Source organism: Delphinapterus leucas, chromosome 17 (assembly GCF_059928025.1).
Source record: "Delphinapterus leucas isolate spDelLeu-1000000601 "Yukka" chromosome 17, BTC_Dleu_Yukka2, whole genome shotgun sequence".
In the NCBI taxonomy this organism is placed as follows: Eukaryota; Metazoa; Chordata; class Mammalia; order Artiodactyla; family Monodontidae; genus Delphinapterus; species Delphinapterus leucas.
Window position 1 is genome coordinate 18,040,050 of NC_143145.1, and position 15,846 is coordinate 18,055,895.

General features: G+C 40.2%; 1 non-coding gene across 1 annotated transcript; it reads left to right on the forward strand.

The window, feature by feature from the left end:
• Window positions 1–7,685: 7,685 nt before the first annotated feature.
• Window positions 7,686–7,788, forward strand: LOC115802491 (U6 spliceosomal RNA). The gene has a single exon (XR_016388578.1). It is a non-coding gene; the product is annotated as a U6 spliceosomal RNA (small nuclear RNA).
• Window positions 7,789–15,846: the final 8,058 nt, after the last annotated feature.

Sequence of the window (15,846 nt, forward strand, 5' to 3'; positions counted from 1 at the left end):
ACAGAAAAGACCCTGAATAGCTAAAGCAGTCTTGAGGGAAAAAAACGGAGCTGGAGGAATCAGACTCCCTGACTTCAGACTATACTACAAAGCTATAGTAATCAGACAATATGGTACTGCCACAAAAACAGAAACACAGATCAATGGAACAAGATAGAAAGCCCAGAGATAAACCCATGCACCTATGGTCAGCTAATCTATGACAAAGGAGGCAAGGATATACAATGGAGAAAAGACAGTCTCTTTAATAAGTGGTGCTGTGAAAACTGGACAGCTACATGTAAAAGAATGAAATTAGAACACTCCCTAACACCATACACAAAAGTAAACTCAAAATGGATTCGAGACCTAAATTTAAGACTGGACACTTTAAAACTCTTAGAGGAAAACATAGGAAGAACACTCTTTGACATAAATCACAGCAAGATCTTCTTTGATCCACCTCCTAGAGTAATGGAAATAAAAGCAAAAATAAACAAATGGGACCTAATGAAACTTCAAAGCTTTTGCACAGCAAAGGAAACCATAAACAAGACGGAAAGACAACCCTCAGAATGGGAAAAAATATTTGCAAATGAATCATCAGACAAAGGATTAATCTCCCAAATATATAAACAGCTCATGTAGCTCAATATTAAAGAAACAAACAGCCCAATCCAAAAATGGGCAGAAGACCTAAATAGACCTTTCTCCAAAGAAGACATACAGATGGCCAAGAAGCTCATGAAAGGATGCTCAACATCACTAATCATTAGAGAAATGCAAATCAAAACTACAATGAGGTATCACTTCACACCAGTTGGAATGGGCATCAGCAGAAAATCTACAAACAACAAATGCTGGAGAGGGTGTGGAGAAAAGGGAACCTTCTTGCACTGTTGGTGGGAATGTTGATTGATACAGCCACTGTGGAGAACAGTATGGAGGTTCCTTAAAAAACTAAAAATAGAATTAACATATGACCCAGCAATCCCACTACTGGGCATATACCCAGAGAAAACCATAATTCAAAAAGACACATGCACCCCAATGTTCATTGCAGCACTCTTTACAATAGCCAGGTCATGGAAGCAACCTAAATGCCCACGGCAGACAAATGAATAAAGAAGTACATATATACAATGGAATATTACTCAGCCATAAAAAGGAACGAAATTGGGTCATTTGTTGAGAGGTGGATGGATCTAGAGACTGTCATACAGAGTGAAGTAAGTCAGAAAGAGAAAGACAAATATCGTATATTAACACACGTATGTGGAACCTAGAAAAATGGTACAGATGAACCAGTTTGCAGGGCAAAATTTGAGACACAGATGTAGAGAACAAATGTATGGACACCAAGGGAGGAAAGCCGCGGGGGGGTGGGGATGGTGGTGGGATGAATTTGGTGATTGGGATTGACATGTATACATGGATGTGTATAAAACTGATGACTAATAAGAACCTGCTATATAAAAAAACAAATAAAAGAAAAAAAATAGCTATCGAAAATCACTGACCACCCTGGGAAGTCCTGAAACATTTTGAAACCGAGAGAACAAAAGCAAGATGGGAGAAGCAATTATTAAGCTGCTGAAAAGTCCAGAGACAGGGACTGGACCCCAGAGAACAAAGAACAAGATGGATGAACCCACTTCAGAGACAATCGGATCATGCATTGCTCACGTCAAGGATCTGAAAACCCAGGGGGCGTCTCTGATAGAGCCATCTTGGGAAGGTCAGTGTGACACCACGCGTGTGACACCCTCCTGCTCTTCCCCATCTGCTCGTCCTGGACCCAACAACTGGAGAAGAAAGAAGAGAACCTGATAGGCAGCAGAGTCGAGGGCAGGGTGCCTCTACCCTTCATATGACCGTGGACCACAGACCAAGTCTGAGCCTGATGGAAGGGAAAGGGAAACAACTCTGATTAGGATATAAGATTGAAGACTTGACTTAGACCAGACTATATTTTTCAGTACCTGAAATCAGACTGTTTCTTTCCGTTAAAGTGACTTGGCAGCTATGGGATTTTTTCCAAGCTGTTATTAAGGGACAGGGAAGAGAGAGCTGACACATCAAAGAAGGCAGCAGTAAGCAGAAAAGAATGTTATTTCCTCTTTGTATTCAATTAATTCAATCAAGAAAACAGTTACTTGTGGAACTAAGTGTTTACAAACCCCAATCACACTAATATTATTGCCCCCTACTGACACACAGAGTATTTTAAGAGGCATAGAGCCCACGCAGAAAAGTCTGTCTGACTAGTCAGTCTGAGTCACTTACACATTCTCAAATTGAAGGAGACCAGGCCCCAGGATTGAGGGTCCTGATGGTCCTACCATAATTATGTAAAAGTGGTAAAGAACATTTCCCCAAAGGAAGGGGTGCTGGAAAAGAGAAACAAACAAAAAACAGTGGATGGACATTACAGGACCAAAGTGGAGCATATCACAGCAGCTGACCTACATGTTTTGGTTTTGTCTCAGTTGTCAGTAATCATCTCCTTCTGTCTTTTTCATTAATCTACTTTTTAAACTTCTCCCTTGAATATTAGGATTGATTAAAGGAATCAAAGAGCAGGACATCTGTGAGGCAGAGGGAGTGTGGGGTAGACTTCAGGTCAGTGGGTTCTTCCTGGAAGCTGTATGAACTTGGGACAAATGACCTCATAACTTTTAAGCCTTAACACTCCTTTAAAAACTTACAAAATTGACCTAACAAAGGAAAAAAAAACAGTCAACGGTCACATGAGTGACTTCAGAAGCAACTTAATTAGGTATTGGTTTTCCTTAGAGGAATAAAATATATAATCTATATTATGGTGCATCCAGTGGGTTTTAAAGATAAGATCAAGAAACATAAAAGTCACCTTTTATGTTAAACAATAAAGAGATTTATATAATACACTGCCCAGGTATTAAGTAAAGGTCTAAATAGAAGGGAAAGAAAGAGGATAGAAGAGAAATAGAAACGGAGAACAAAAATTTCAAGGAAAAGGCAGAGGCAGAGACAAACACAAACAAATTACAAAGAAAAACCAGGCAGGGTGAGCGAAATAAACTAGGGGGTGGGGTGGGGTGGGGAGCGGGAAATACAAGCTAATGTCTGTATGATAGCAGCGCCATCTTGTGGCGTGAAAGGATAGTGCAGCTGATGGCTTCTGACGCCTTCCTCTCTCTCAACTGTACAGTAACTGCAAACAGTAATTTCACTTTCTTGGTACATTTGCAACGAACCAAGTGAAATCAAATAGCGGGAAAAGCCCAATGTATGGACTGAGGTTTCCCAATTCTTCCTAGGGGAAACAATGGCTCATAGAACATTCCAAACATTACAAAGATGAGATACACCTGAAAACATTCAGAACCAATCTAAAAATAATGACATTTGTAAGTAAAGTTTTCTTAATATTAAGTTTCCTGTGGCTTACTTCTGTTTCATTTACCTCAATTAATTCATTTATTCATTCAACAAAGAATATTTATTGAACATACATGATGTGCCCCAAATAGCACTCTGTGGGTGGGAGATACAGCAGCTCCTGACCGATGAAGCTTCTGTTTCAGTGGAAGATAAACAATCCAGAAATAAACAAGTAAATATAAAGTGCCAATTGGGATTGGGTGCTACAATGCTAACCAAAGAAGGATGTGGCAGATAGGAAGCATGGGGGTGAGAGGGTATTACTGTTTTATCTGGGACGGATAGAATGAAAATGAGCAGAGACATGAAGTGAGGGAGTGAGTCATGTGGCTTTAGGGGGAAAACAGACCCAAATGGGACTAAGAGACAGAGGTGCTCAGGCTCTGGAGTCAGACACACTTGAGCTAGAACCCCAGCTTATCATTTACCAACTCTGTTACTTGATCTCTCCAAGCTTGCATTTCTTCAACTACAAAATGAGAATTAAAATGCTTTCTTTGTTATACTCTTGGAAGATCAAATGGGGATAAAATGTTGCAAAGGTTATATGCATATAAAGTGCTTTGCACAGTGCCAGGCACGTGGCTCGTATACAAAAGGGGGGGGGAGGGATAAATTAGGAGTTTGGGATTAGCATGTACACACTACTACATATAAAATAGATAACCAATGAGGACCTACTGTGTAACACAGGGAACTCTACTCAATATTTTGTAATAACCTATAAGGGAAAAGAATCTGAAAAAGTATATATATATAGATATTTATATATATGTATCTATATATGAATCACTTTGTTGTATACATGAAGTTGACACATTGTAAATCAACTATCTTTCAATTAATAAAAAACAATAAACATTAGCTATTACCTATGTCAGTTTTTTGGGGTTTTTTTTTTTTGCGGTGTGTGGGCCTCTCACTGTTGTGGCCTCTCCCGTTGCGGAGCACAGGCTCCGGATGCGCAGGCTCAGAGGCCATGGCTCACGGGCCCAGCTGCTCCGCGTCATGTGGGATCTTCCCGGACTGGGGCACGAACCTGTGTCCCCTGCATCGGCAGGCGGACTCTCAACCACTGCACCACCAGGGAAGCCCCCTATGTCAAGTTTTGATCGATGTGACATTATAGACACAGATTTGAAAACACCTTGATTCTTACGTTTTTATGGGATTGTTCAATAATAATAGCTACTATCAATTGAGTGCTTACTCTATTAACCTTATGTTAAATCGTCACAATATGTCAAAAAGGGGTAATATTGTTTCCATTTTACAGATGAGGAAACTGAGGCCCAAAGAAGTTAAGTAGCTCGCTCATGTTCATTCATGCAGTCTGTGTGAGCCAGAATTCAGACCCAGGCAGTCTGACCGCAGAATCTGTGTTCTTAGTCACAACAGGAAACTAGCCCTCAATTAGCTGTGCACAGAAGGCAAGTGTTGGAAGCCAGAATCCGAACCCAGACTTCTCATTTCTTCCCCTCTATGTACCACTCATTCGGAATTGATTTAATCTCTGTGATTCAAATTTGATCATTACACCCAAACTGCACCAATATGATGCCAAAACAATTGATTAGTGAAAAATAAGATTTCAAATCACCTACCCAAGTTGTTTTTCACATTAGGGGAAATAACAACCCATTAGGGAGTTGTGAAACCAATTTGGTCAATGGCAACCAGCTTCTTTTAAAAAAATGAAATAAGGCTTCCCTGGTGGCGCAGTGGTTGAGAGTCCGCCTGCCGATGCAGGGGACACGGGTTCGTGCCCCCGGTCCGGGAAGATCCCACATGCCGCGGAGCGGCTAGGCCCGTGAGCCATGGCCGCTGAGCCTGCGCGTCCGGAGCCTGTGCTCCGCAACGGGAGAGGCCACAACAGTGAGAGGCCCGCGTACCGCAAAAATAAATAAATAAGTAATAAAGAAAGAAATGAAATAGATAAAATGTAAAACAGTATACAGGTACACATAGTAAGGATAAGTATTTTCAAGTAAACCTTTGTTTCAGGCACGCACGCGTCTATTCAAGTCCTCAGCACTCTCTGTGTTGTGATGTAAAATGCATTTCTTACACTGCGCCTCAATCTAAATATCTCAAAAAACACTGATTTAGGTGATACTCTTTAATCTTCTCAAAAAGATGATTAGTTGCTCAATTATACTTTTTGATTTCCAATCTAGCCTGCTGAAATCAGGTATGTACATCATAGGGTGAATTACCAGAATGGAATTTTCATGCCTTGTTCAGATATGTTGCTGTCATGGACAGACCAAGTCTTTACCTATATGTTATCAGCAAATCTGGAACAAGAGTACAATGTTTACTCTTTAGTGTTTATTATTCTTCCCAAAGACTTGTTGGATATTTTTTCTTTCATTGAGGAGACAAGTCATTTTAGCCTCCAACACATACTGCCTCATTTTGCTAATCATAAAATTTATGTCACACACTGAAAAAGAATAAACAAATTACAAGCCTTAAAGAGACAGGTTGGATTTTCAACCAGTAGGTGAGCTTATAGACCATATATTCAGCCATCCTCAGGCATTTTTCGAAGTTGGAAATGTCAGGCATTTATATGGTTTATTTGTAAAGCACTAACAATAATTGGAACATTATGGTCTTATTATTTGCCAAAGAAATTTATCTAAGCAATTCAAGTGGTTGAAGGTTAAGGGTGTAGAAAAATGTCATGTGACACCAAATAAAATTTTATTACTGTTTTTGCACTTATATAACTTAGAAACACCTACTTTAAATAAACAAATAAATAGCTTCCTCCCTTATGACAAAAGTTTAATCTTAGCTCACACTTTTAGAGACATGACATAGGGAAAAGGATGTTTTGAGAGCTTTAGAATTTTCTGTACAAAATATGATTTGGAGCCAAAAATATCAATACTCAAAACGAATCAGTAATCAAAATATCAATCAGTTCTCGTAGTATGGACTTCGAGGCCAAAAACAAACAAAAAACAGAAAACCTTCAATGTGTCTGATAGTTTAGTTCCATGGTTGGCCTTCCTTGGTGTCCTTCAGTCAGTATCAGAGAAATTTCTGAAACTGAAGAACAGAGGTGACCAGAGCTCCTTCTCTACTCACCTTCCATATCACCACCATCTCTAATGCTACCACTTCCACCATTACCAGACCTACGAAGTCTAGAGCCCTCTATGGGGAAAGCAATGAGTTCCTAAGTCTTGTCATCAGCCCACCAGCCTTCACGTAATAATCATTTGCTTCCCTATCTCTCTGCATCTCCACAGTTCTATTCACCAGCCACAGAACAACTGATTTCCAAGAGAAGACTTAACACGTCTATGGCCCTGATTTTCCTGATCATTTCTGGTTTCGAATACTTTGCCCTCCAATCCTCAGAAACAGGGTTGAAATTGTGCCACGCCTCCACGGTTGCAGCCTCTGTGACAGGTATCACTTATCGCTCTTTCCTGCTGAGCCCAGACACAGCTTCAGAATCCTCCTCAACCCTGCAACTGCGGCAACCGCTAGCAGCTAAACAGAGTTGACATGAGATTGAATGTATTTGACCTTCGTGTTACACACCACCATAATGTCTAAAACCAACACTTTGATGTTCAAACACTATATCTCAGACCGTCCCCGGCATTTGAGAGGGGAACAAAAACCAATGTCAGACAACATGATTGATTTTAAGGTTTGGAGGAAAAGGGTTGCAGAATTTTGCATAATAAGGAAATGAATAGCTTCCAGGGAACAAAAATGGCCATGATTAATATGAACAAATAATGGGAAATCTAGTTCATCCGCATGTCCAGCATTTTGCCCCATTGATCAACCCAAAATCAAACCTTTTGTCAAATAAAGAGCTGTTAGTTTTTAGGTTTAAACAAAATTGACACTACAGCTATGACAATGTATTCCCTTTCTGGAGGACATTTGCAGTAGAAGTCACATCTCAAAGGGGAGCCAAAGGATTTCACTTTAAAAGGATTTGACTTTAAAGAATTTCAGCCAGGAGAAAACTGGAAATCTTTGGTTATGACAAGATAATATATGTAATATATTAATTTATGTCTTATACTAGTCTAAACTAAGGTACTTATCCCACTCTGGACTCAAAAAGGAGCCAAGCTCCCACGTTTTTCCCCATGGAAAGTGGGCAAGATCCCCACAAAAGACACAGAGTATCATCTGAAGAAAATATCTGATCTACCCAGACATCAGCATTAAGCTGAGAGGAAATAGTATTTGAGTTTCTTTTAGAAGGGATAGGTTTAATTGAAAGCACGTATGTTGGAGGCTCGCTTTGGCAGCACATATACTGAAATTGGAACAGTAAAGAGAAGATTAGCATGGCCCCTGACCAAAGATGACATGCACGTTCATGAAGTGTTCCATATTTTTAGAATCTGAAAAATAATAGATATATATATACATATGTATAACTGAATCACTTTTCTGTACACCTTAAGCTAACACAACATTGTAAATGAACTAGACTTCAATAAAAGAAAAAAATTGGGTAAGTTGGGTGGGGGGGAGCAATTGGATCCCCTTCCCCCAATTAATGACATTAAATGCAGGAAACTGACAGACTTCTTTAGTAAAATAAACATAACTAAGTTAAATAACAGCTATGCAACATAACACACTGTGTTTGTAGTCAATGCATTTAATCGGAGTTTTCGGAGTCTTCATACTAAAGTGGAATAAAAATTGTTTTGAGGATTAGAGATGGTATACACAAAGTCCTTAGCACATAGTAGGTGCCCATGCAGTGCAGTCAGGGCAGCTTCAGGGGCTGATGTCTTCATGGTCATGACATCCTTTGTTTACTGATATAGCAGGTGGCGTTATTTGTCCAAAGTAGAGAGAGGAAAAATATATTGGTGACATGTGGGACAGTTGAGGTTGTTTCCTCAGGAATTGGTGGGTATTGATCCTACTCTAGCACCTGCCATGAAGGAAACTTACTGTCTTCAGCTGATACGAGCCCCTAGGGGATATGTTAGCATCCCATTGACACAGGGTTATTCTTCCCAAAGATAATGGGCTCGAAACGCAGAGCTAGAAAATCAAAGCCCAATGTTGATCTACCTGGCACCAATCAGTAGGTACAAATGGTGTTTAGGGAGTTTGCAGCTTTCCTATCACCCTTTAAATGACATCATATAACCAGTAAGTCTTAAGTCTACCCGTATTCCAGGGAACAGAAAATCACCCCAGGTCTTTACTTCATCCTGCACTACTACGTATCACCACTAGATGGCAGCAGTTGGCAAATAACTGCGTAGTCCAGGCTGGGACTGATTTTTTTTTTTTCTTTTTAAGGCAGAGCCGGATCCACACTTGGGAAAGTAAAGCGTGGAAGGTGAATCACACGAAATAGTCTTTCAATAGGCTTCCATTTTCATTTTTCTCCATTGTTCCCCATCTGATAGCCCATTTGGAAAAACATGCCCCTGGGTATTCAGTATGTGAGGATTCCAAAAAACAATTGTCAAAGTGTTCTTCCATTGCTGTATCACAGGCCTTTGACTATTCAAGTGATACTGGAGGTATAAAGAAAGTACTGTAGCAAATACGGCCTTGCAGTAGATCATGCATCTGATTTAAGATTAGGTAAGTAATGATTTTAGGTAACTCAAGGATACATTTGGTGAAATGTGACCTAAGTAACATTTTGACATGTATAGGCTTAACAAGACTTAAGTTTGCTCCCTTTGAGTGGAACCAAGGACCATGTTACAAGAGGAGAAGGGAGACATTTTCAAAAGTAAAGCTGGAACAAAATAAAATAAGGCTCACTTGAAGAAGAAAAACAGCCAGTGTAAAAAGAGAAAAAGTGATTTATCCAAAAGATCAAAATCAGTAACTGCTGTTTCACTGATTTGGGCTGAGTTCTCTTAGCCAGCGTTCTGCTCTAGATGACCAATCACAATCGCCCCTCTGAGAGAGAAAGGAGTGTGCAAATAAAGCCTATGTAGAAGCAAGGACACAACCCCTGGCTCCTATTCTCTCCGAATGAAGAGATCCACAAGTTGTCTCTGGCCTTGGGAAAGCTCTCCAGGCATTGGATGTGCTAAACACTTGAATTCCATCAACTCACCTGATACTCCCGAGGACAGCATGTTAGCAGCAGGGGTTATGGGTTGGGTCCCTGGTCCTCCATCCCACACGCCTCCCGGCCAAAAAACTGAAACATAAAACAGAAGCAATATTGTAACAAATTCAATAAAGACTTTAAAAAACAAGGAAAAAGAAATGCAGGGTCTAAGACCAAGACTCTTTTCTCCTCCAGGGCAAGACGTGGCAAAGTGAGAAGAGATGACACCAGCCGCTGAGGGCTCTGAATTCAGCGCAGGCACCTGCCCCTGTTCTCCATTCCGTTCCGCTGACGGAAAGAATCGGAAGAGTGGGAGGTGGAGAAAGGTGGGTCCTACCCGCTGCCACACTGAGACCACAGCCTGCAACTGTTCCCTACCACCACCCACGATGATTGGGCAGCTCACGTCTGTGTTTACAGTAGAGACAGCCATTTCTGTGCTACAACCTTGTCTGTTGTAGTAATAAAACTGCCTGCTATTTGTTTTGTTTTGAGCATCACATGGCCACTTCCATCGCAAAGTTTCTCACAGGTCTTCGCTTAATGGTTTTGGCAGACATTGATGACTGGAATGGAGTCATCAGAATGGAGGGTTTTTTTTTTTTATTTCCAGCTTTATAGAGATTTAATTGACATATAACATTCTGTAAGTTTAAGGTGGATGCCTGTTGAGTTGATACATTTGTATGTTGCAGAATGATTTCCACCAAGAATGGAGATTTTGTAATCCTATCATTCCTCCTGCATTTATTAGCTAGAATTATCCAATAAAGAATGTTCTCTCAACAATTGTTGAATTACCTGAAACAAAAGAGGCGGGGTAGATGCTTCTTTCTTACCGTCTATTTTCAGAATAGTGAGCTGGTGCCCACGCAACCTCCAAACTAACTTGTTGATTTTACATACTTGATGTGTTTCGCAGTGTTGTAATCATTATTTGTTTTTACATTCTTCCCAAATTCGGCCAGTGGGAAGTCCTTCAAGTTGGCTCATATAATCTTGCTCTGGGGCATAATAATATGCCCCCCATTCATCTCAAACACTTTCTTCCCCAGAAGTAAAATTAGGCATTTTCCCAAGGATCCCCGTTCCCTTTAAGATGGAAGTGGTACTTAGGTTTTACATTCTGGGTACCCAGAGTAATCATTTAAACTGAGTTGGTCATGCTTCTAGGCCTTTTCAGTGGACAGGGCTAGGAAATTTGTAGTTTTTAGAAAGAGAAAAATAAATCATAAATACTGATATTTCTAATTCAAATCAAAGATTACAGAATTTTTACTTCAATTCTTTTATTTTAAGTTTGTCTTTTTTTACTCTGAAAACCTTATCTCCTAAGGGTATTAACTTAATTTCTTAGTTGCTTTATCTTGCACTCTATATAATGGTATTTAAAATAATAATGTGAATATTACCACTAACAACTAGCTGAAAGAATTCAATCTAAAAGATCTCTTTTAAAATTTATCTTATTGAAGTATAGTTGCTTTACAATGTTGTGTTAATTTCTACTGTACAGCAAAGTGATCAGTTATATATACATATACATTCTTCCATATTCTTTTCCATATGGTTTATCACAAGATATTGAATATAGTTCCCTGTGCTATACAGTAGGACCTTGTTGTTTATCCATTCTCTATATAATAGTTTTCATCTACTAACCCCAAACTCCCAATCCATCCCTCCCTCGCCTCACCTCTCCCTTGGCAATCACAAGTCTGTTCTCTATGTCTGTGAGTCTGTATCTGTTTCGTAGAAAAGTTCATTTATGTAAGAGATCTTTATACTTTTTTTTTGTCCTTAGGATATATCTCCCTAGGAATGTGAAATCGAAATATGTCTTTTAAAATCAGTTGAAATAATTCTTGAGATGGTTATGCCACAGAATTGATATAAAGTTAAGTTCACTTTTTTCCAGTTTATTTTAAAGTTTTAGGGCTTGCTGTGTTTTGGTTGCTTTTCTCTTTGATTTAACTTTGTTTTTAACTATGTAAAATATTTACATGATTCCAAAGTCAAAAAAAACAAAATAAATTTCATAGAGAAGTCTATGTCCCCTCCATATCCTCTAATTCCTTGTTCCCTCCATCCCATTTTTTAATTAATTTTTGGTTTATCCAGCTACTGAAATTATAAATAAGTATGTATTTCCTATGTCTCCTCCTTTCTTATCTAAACTATAGCATTGTGCAAACATACATGTGATGCATTTTGTTTTTGTTACTTAACAATAAGTCTCGGCCGTCACTCTACATTAGCACGTAGAGGTCTTCCTGATTCCTTTTCACAGCTACATAATATGGCATTGTGCGGATGCTCCAAAGTTTATTTAACTAGCTTCCCTTCGATAGACATTTGGGTTGTTTCTAGCCTTTTGCTAATTGGTTCTCTACATTTGTCTTATTTTGCCCTCCCAAGAGTCCAGTTGGTTTGGCTTCGTCTTATTTTATAGAAAAAGGAACTACTGCATAAGTAGTTAAGGACTTGACCAAAAGTCACAGAGTTAAGGGGGGAGGAGGGAACCAAGGATTCTCCCGCTTCCATAATTTCTGTTCTTTGCACAAATCTATATAGTTCATACTTCGGTGTAAATAGCTGGTAACACCTTTGTTTTCGAGTGAGAAGGAAGGGGAGGAAGTGAGAAGCACATGCTTTACGGTAGATTGTGGAGGAAAATTTAGCCTTAAGTTCAAGGCTGGAATTTCAGGTCTCAGCCAGACTGTGGGAGGAGTATCTGAGGGAACAGCTGGCCTCTCTGGCATTGTCCCCAGTCAAAGGAATGCCACACATCCACAAGCAGGTGGGTCTATTTTTGGCAGAAGGACCTTCTCAGTGCCTGCTAAAATCACATCTTGTCCCCTTCTATCGCAGGGCACTCAAGACTCCCTTTAAAGGATATAAAACAGTCCCTTCTCGACTCTTCCCTCATCTGTGACTACCCACTTTGTCTTCTTTTGTACTCTGCAGACCAGGGGGAAAATGTTACATATACTAAACCACACAGAGCAAGCCCAGTTCTGATAAGTAAACATCGTTTTACAGTCTTCTTATGGGAGAAATTAAGCTGATATTTACAGGAAGACTTAAAGACTTGGAACAGAATCTTTCATTAATTTTCCCTTTTTCAGAAACGAAATTGAGCTATTTGTAATGAGGTGGATAGACCTAGAGTCTGTCATACAGAGTGAAGTAAGTCAGAAAGAGAAAAACAAATACCGTATGCTAACACATATATATGGAATTTAAGAAAAATAAATGTCACGAAGAACCTAGGGGTAAGACAGGAATAAAGACACAGACCTACTAGAGAATGGGCTTGAGGATATGGGGAGGGGGAAGGGTAAGCTGTGACAAAGCGAGAGAGAGGCATGGACATATATACACTACCGAACGTAAGGTAGATAGCTAGTGGGAAGCAGCCGCATAGCACAGGGAGATCAGCTCAGTGCTTTGTGACCACCTAGAGGGGTGGGATAGGGAGGGTGGGAGGGAGACGCAAGAGGGAGGAGATATGGGGATATATATATATGTATAGCTGATTCAGTTTGTTATAAAGCAGAAACTAACACACCATTGTAAAGCAACTATACTCCAATAAAGATGTAAAAAAAAAATTTCCCTTTTTCCATCACTCTATTTTTTTAAGGGACAATGTCAATTCTGAAGGAACATAAGCCCATATCATTATGTTATTTTAAAATGAGCATCTCAAGGTAGTGCCTCATCTAAGAATATGTTTAGCCCAATCTCCTCCCACCTTCTCCTCTCCAAAATAATCATATTTAGAATAAAGCACGGAGACCACTGTAAGACAGGAGGGTCAGCAGCTTTTCAACTTCAAGACACAAACCATATTCACTGCACAGTCCTTCCCAAGGCGAAACAGCGGCCACTACATCTTATAGAGATTTTCCAAAAGGGTTTAAACAAAGGAGCTTTCATCTCTGCCTGAGTAGTCGGAATACGCCATTCCCTCAGTAGTCTTGTTAATAAAGGTTGTATTGTGCCATTGCTACACTTCTGAAACCAAACAGCACAAGTAAATTAGGCACATTATCATTGTACCGCAGACGAGGCAGCAGGGGGGATCTGATCTGACCACGTGAGGATCTGATCTCATCATGGATCTGACCAGCTTTCCAAGCTAGTCTGGCTCAGGACTCTCCCCAGCTCAGCTGGGTGGACCCACTCAAGTAAAGCCAGTACCCCATAATTCTGACCTCTGTCTTGTCAACTTTGACATGTGAGTCAATGCCTGAAAGTTCACTCACTCAGCATACATGAAGTTACTTTCTGCCATGTGTCAGAGGTGAGGAAGAAGGTTGTGAGCAACACACACACACTCCCTGTTATCTGAGAGAAATGGGGAGAAATAGGGATATAGAAAGACAAATCTATACAAGTTAAGTGTTACAGCAGGACCTTGGGTACATTTTTAAGCTCTTTGTGCCTGTTTGTAAAGGAGGATGACAAAAGTAGCTAAACCACAAGGTTGTTATGAAGAGTAAAACACCTAGTATCAGGCACAGGGTAGGTGCTCCACAAATGTTAGATAGAGTTAGTTATTAAGTGAATTTGAAGTTAATGTAAAGCTAGGTCTTCTCCCTATCCTTTCTGAAGCATATCTTTCTCCTCCAGGGTTTCATTTAATGAACCCAACAAGCCTGTAACGTAGATGCTACCCACATTTGGAGAAGTTGAGGCCACAGAGATGAATGGGCTTCTCCAAGTCTTACACTTCACATAAAGTAGTGGTGGAACCCAGATCAACTCACATCAATTCAGCCCCCAAAATTCCTTATGCTTTTAATCCATACCTTATGCTACATTCCCTGTGAGAATCAAAACTATGAAAAAATACCCAGAAGAGAGAGAGATTAATTCTATCAGGAGGCATCTAGAGAGGCTTCTTGAAGAAAGAAAGTGAGCATACGCTGCCCTGCTAATCCTCCCATGGCTCCTTACTGCTTTACAATAAAGTACAAACCCTTCACCAAAGCCGGAAAACCTCTTTTCCTTTCAGCCCTTGTATCTGAGTCCCCAACAAGTCCTATAAGTTATAGCCACGAATTTTATCCCAATACATCATTTTTATCTATCTATCTGCTGCTACCACCCTAACCCAAAGTACCACCATCTCGCGTTCAGTTTGGTTTCCCTACTGATCTCCCTGCACCCCTTCCTGCCAACCTAAAATCCATTCTCTGCACAACAGCAAGGGTAAGCTTAAAATGCAAATCCGACTGTGGCACTCCCCCACTTTAAAGTCCTCCAGTAAATATCATTTGTATTTAGAATTAAATCTAACTTCCTTTCCGTGACTCTACGTATACATGATCTGGTGTCTGCTTATTTCTCCCACTTCATCTAGTCAATGTCTTCTCTCCACTCATCATCCTGCAGCCGTAAATGCCTCCTTTATTTTATCCAACAGAAAACATTTTTGATCTCATCTCATGGCTTTGCACTTGCTGTTTTCTCTGCCCGGGATGCCATGGTCTTTTCTTCCAGACTTGTTCCGTCTTATTGTTCAGATCTCAAGTATCACCTCCTTAAAGAGATCTTCCTGAGACACTTCATTTAAAATAAGACCCCATTCCTTCTGCCCCTCCCACCCGCCCTGTTTTTTTCTATTACTGCACACTGTTTAATTCCTTTAAGGTGCTAATCACACTCTATAATTTTTAATGACATATTTATTTGTTGACTGGATCCCCACTGAAATGTGAAACTCCAAGAGGATGGGGATTTTGCCTCTATTGCTCCATATGATATCCTGGGCTTATAGTAGACATTCACGACATAGTTATTAAAAGGATGCAAGGAAGGGAGGAAAGCAAGTTTCAACAGCATTTTTTCAGAAGCATAAGACTTGAGCAGGTAAATGTACAAGGAAAGTAGGGAGGCAATTCATAGCAGAAGGAACAGCTTGAACACAAATCTTGAGTCAGATGAGTTCAAGATTTGTTTAAAGAAGGACACGTGTACTAATGTACCCAGAAAGTAGCTGTATAAGGAAACTAGGATCTTCAGTCAGTTTACAAATGCTTGTCAAATGCCTGTGATGTCACAGATACTGCGCTGGACGTTCCCGTTACATACTACTGCACAGCAGATTATCCTAAAACTTAGTGGCTTAAAACAATCACAGTCATTTATCTTCCTCACAAAGCTGCAATTTGAGCAGAGCTCAGCAGGGGCAGCTCATCTCTGATCCACGTGGCATTGGCTTGGTAGACTCAACTAGGGACTGGAAGATTGACTTCCAGGACGGTTCACTACCATGGCTAGTTAGCACCGGCTGTCGCCTGGGAGCTCGGCTCCCACTGTGAGCTGGGGCTCATGCTTCCTCTCCC